This window comes from Pseudophryne corroboree, chromosome 4 (genome assembly GCF_028390025.1).
Source record: "Pseudophryne corroboree isolate aPseCor3 chromosome 4, aPseCor3.hap2, whole genome shotgun sequence".
Classification (NCBI taxonomy): domain Eukaryota; kingdom Metazoa; phylum Chordata; class Amphibia; order Anura; family Myobatrachidae; genus Pseudophryne; species Pseudophryne corroboree.
The window spans coordinates 913,613,470-913,618,450 of NC_086447.1; positions in this window are offsets into that span (position 1 = coordinate 913,613,470).

The window sequence follows — 4,981 nt, forward strand, 5'->3', positions numbered from 1 at the left end:
GGCAGGCAGTCCGTCCATCCATAATTGTATATACCACCTAACCGTGGTTTTTTTTTCTTTCTTTATACAGTCGTCATACAGTGGCAAACGCAGGATTTGCAAGGGGGGGTTTCCAGAACTGGGCGGAGCCAATCACGGGGGTGGGGACTGAGGTGACCCAGTATATGCTGGGTCCGTAAAACTAGTGTGTCTGTGTGTGTATGTGTATATATATATATATATATATATATATCTACACATATATATATATATATATATATATATATATATATATATATATATATATATATATATACATACATACATACACACACACACACATACATATACACTGGTGGTCTTCAGTATGCCGGCGGTCGGGCTCCCGGCGACCAGCATACCGGCGCCGGGAGCTAGACCGCTGGCATACCGACACTTATTCTCCCTCGTGTGGGTCCACGACCCCCCTGGAGGGAGAATAGAATAGTGTGGCGCGCGTAGCGCGCCACCGTGCCTGTAGCGTGGCGAGCGCAGCGAGCCCGCAAGGGGCTCATTTGCGCTCGCCACACTGTCGGTAAGCCGGTGGCCGGCCTCCCGGCGCAGGTATGCTGGTCGCCGGGAGATCGTAGTGAACCCATATACACATATACATAGCATATTAAACATGCATACATATATATATATATATATATATATATGTACACACACATACAGTACACATATATATATATATACACATGTATATATGTATATCATATGTGTGTGTGTGTGTGTGTGTGTGTGTGTGTGTGTGTGTGTGTGTGTGTTTATGTGTATGTATGTATGTATGTATGTATGTGTATATATGTATGCACATGGATATATATGTACTTTAATTAAAATAAAGTAAACTTTTATTGCACTTGCAAGTGCCACCAGGAAGACAGCAGGCTGCAGAGGACGCTAGACAGTCATTAATAATACTCATGCAGCTAAATTTAAAAATAAAATAAAAAAAATTTTTATTTTTTTTTTTTAGTGGAGGGGGGTTTCTGGGTACTCGGAAACCCCCCCTGGGTGCGCCACTGTCATACTAGTTACGAGTATACTACTATCTCTTTATCAACCAGTGTACAGTGCGGTAGTTCACGGCTGTGGCTACCTCTGTGTCGGAACTCGGCAGGCAGTCCGTCCATCCATAATTGTATATACCACCTAACCGTGGTTTTTTTATACCACCTAACCGTGGCAGTCCGTCCATAATTGTATACTAGTATCCAATCCATCCATCTCCATTGTTTACCTGAGGTGCCTTTTAGTTCTGCCTATTAAAATATGGAGAACAAAAATGTTGAGGTTCCAAAATTAGGGAAAGATCAAGATCCACTTCCACCTCGTGCTGAAGCTGCTGCCACTAGTCATGGCCGAGACGATGAAATGCCAGCAACGTCGTCTGCCAAGGCCGATGCCCAATGTCATAGTACAGAGCATGTCAAATCCAAAACACCAAATATCAGAAAAAAAAGGACTCCAAAACCTAAAATAAAATTGTCGGAGGAGAAGCGTAAACTTGCCAATATGCCATTTACCACACGCAGTGGCAAGGAACGGCTGAGGCCCTGGCCTATGTTCATGGCTAGTGGTTCAGCTTCACATGAGGATGGAAGCACTCAGCCTCTCGCTAGAAAAATGAAAAGACTCAAGCTGGCAAAAGCAGCACAGCAAAGAACTGTGCATTCTTCGAAATCCCAAATCCACAAGGAGAGTCCAATTGTGTCGGTTGCGATGCCTGACCTTCCCAACACTGGACGTGAAGAGCATGCGCCTTCCACCATTTGCACGCCCCCCGCAAGTGCTGGAAGGAGCACCCGCAGTCCAGTTCCTGATAGTCAGATTGAAGATGTCAGTGTTGAAGTACACCAGGATGAGGAGGATATGGGTGTTGCTGGCGCTGGGGAGGAAATTGACCAGGAGGATTCTGATGGTGAGGTGGTTTGTTTAAGTCAGGCACCCGGGGAGACACCTGTTGTCCGTGGGAGGAATATGGCCGTTGACATGCCTGGTGAAAATACCAAAAAAATCAGCTCTTCGGTGTGGAAGTATTTCACCAGAAATGCGGACAACAGGTGTCAAGCCGTGTGTTCCCTTTGTCAAGCTGTAATAAGTAGGGGTAAGGACGTTAACCACCTCGGAACATCCTCCCTTATACGTCACCTGCAGCGCATTCATAATAAGTCAGTGACAAGTTCAAAAACTTGGGCCGACAGCGGAAGCAGTCCACTGACCAGTAAATCCCTTCCTCTTGTAACCAAGCTCACGCAAACCACCCCACCAACTCCCTCAGTGTCAATTTCCTCCTTCCCCAGGAATGCCAATAGTCCTGCAGGCCATGTCACTGGCAATTCTGACGATTCCTCTCCTGCCTGGGATTCCTCCGATGCATCCTTGCGTGTAACGCCTACTGCTGCTGGCGCTGCTGTTGTTGCTGCTGGGAGTCGATGGTCATCCCAGAGGGGAAGTCGTAAGCCCGCTTGTACTACTTCCAGTAAGCAATTGACTGTTCAACAGTCCTTTGCGAGGAAGATGAAATATCACAGCAGTCATCCTGCTGCAAAGCGGATAACTGAGGCCTTGACAACTATGTTGGTGTTAGACGTGCGTCCGGTATCCGCCGTTAGTTCACAGGGAACTAGACATTTTATTGAGGCAGTGTGCCCCCGTTACCAAATACCATCTAGGTTCCACTTCTCTAGGCAGGCGATACCGAAAATGTACACGGACCTCAGAAAAAGACTCACCAGTGTCCTAAAAAATTCAGTTGTACCCAATGTCCACTTAACCACGGACATGTGGACAAGTGGAGCAGGGCAGGGTCAGGACTATATGACTGTGACAGCCCACTGGGTAGATGTATGGACTCCCGCCGCAAGAACAGCAGCGGCGGCACCAGTAGCAGCATCTCGCAAACGCCAACTCTTTCCTAGGCAGGCTACGCTTTGTATCACCGGTTTCCAGAATACGCACACAGCTGAAAACCTCTTACGGCAACTGAGGAAGATCATCGCGGAATGGCTTACCCCAATTGGACTCTCCTGTGGATTTGTGGTATCGGACAACGCCAGCAATATTGTGCGTGCATTAAATCTGGGCAAATTCCAGCACGTCCCATGTTTTGCACATACCTTGAATTTGGTGGTGCAGAATTTTTAAAAAAACGACAGGGGCGTGCAAGAGATGCTGTCGGTGGCCAGAAAAATTGCGGGACACTTTCGGCGTACAGGCAGCACGTACAGAAGACTGGAGCACCACCAAAAACGCCTGAACCTGCCCTGCCATCATCTGAAGCAGGAGGTGGTAACGAGGTGGAATTCAACCCTCTATATGCTTCAGAGGTTGGAGGAGCAGCAAAAGGCCATTCAAGCCTATACAACTGAGCACGATATAGGAGGTGGAATGCACCTGTCTCAAGCGCAGTGGAGAATGATTTCAACGTTGTGCAAGGTTCTGCAACCTTTTGAACTTGCCACACGTGAAGTCAGTTCAGACACTGCCAGCCTGAGTCAGGTCATTCCCCTCATCAGGCTTTTGCAGAAGAAGCTGGAGACATTGAAGGAGGAGCTAAGACAGAGCGATTCCGCTAGGCATGTGGGACTTGTGGATGGAGCCCTTAATTCGCTTAACAAGGATTCACGGGTGGTCAATCTGTTGAAATCAGAGCACTACATTTTGGCCACCGTGCTCGATCCTAGATTTAAAACCTACCTTGGATCTCTCTTTCCGGCGCACACAAGTCTGCTGGGTTTCAAAGACCTGCTGGTGAGAAAATTGTCAAGTCAAGCGGAACGCGACCTGTCAACATCTCCTCCTTCACATTCTCCCGCAACTGGGGGTGCGAGGAAAAGGCTCAGAATTCCGAGCCCACCCGCTGGCGGTGATGCAGGGCAGTCTGGAGCGACTGCTGATGCCGACATCTGGTCCGGACTGAAGGACCTGACAACGATTACGGACATGTCGTCTACTGTCACTGCATATGATTCTCTCACCATTGATAGAATGGTGGAGGATTATATGAGTCACCGCATCCAAGTAGGCACGTCACACAGTCCGTACTTATACTGGCAGGAAAAAGAGGCAATTTGGAGGCCCTTGCACAAACTGGCTTTATTCTACCTAAGTTGCCCTCCCACAAGTGTGTACTCCGAAAGAGTGTTTAGTGCCGCCGCTCACCTTGTCAGCAATCGGCGTACGAGGTTACATCCAGAAAATGTGGAGAAGATGATGTTCATTAAAATGAATTATAATCAATTCCTCCGCGGAGACATTGACCAGCAGCAATTGCCTCCACAAAGTACACAGGGAGCTGACATGGTGGATTCCAGTGGGGACGAATTGATAATCTGTGAGGAGGGGGATGTACACGGTGATATATCGGAGGATGATGATGAGGTGGACATCTTGCCTCTGTAGAGCCAGTTTGTGCAAGGAGAGATTAATTGCTTCTTTTTTGGTGGGGGTCCAAACCAACCCGTCATTTCAGTCACAGTCGTGTGGCAGACCCTGTCACTGAAATGATGGGTTGGTTAAAGTGTGCATGTCCTGTTTATACAACATAAGGGTGGGTGGGAGGGCCCAAGGACAATTCCATCTTCCACCTCTTTTTTCTTTTATTTTTCTTTGCGTCATGTGCTGTTTGGGGAGGGTTTTTTGGAAGGGCCATCCTGCGTGACACTGCAGTGCCACTCCTAGATGGGCCCGGTGTTTGTGTCGGCCACTAGGGTCGCTTATCTTACTCACACAGTCAGCTACCTCATTGCACCTCTTTTTTTCTTTGCGTCATGTGCTGTTTGGGGAGGGTTTTTTGGAAGGGCCATCCTGCGTGACACTGCAGTGCCACTCCTAGATGGGCACGGTGTTTGTGTCGGCCACTAGGGTCGCTTATCTTACTCACACAGTCAGCTACCTCATTGCGCCTCTTTTTTTCTTTGCGTCATGTGCTGTTTGGGGAGGGTTTTTTGGAAGGGCC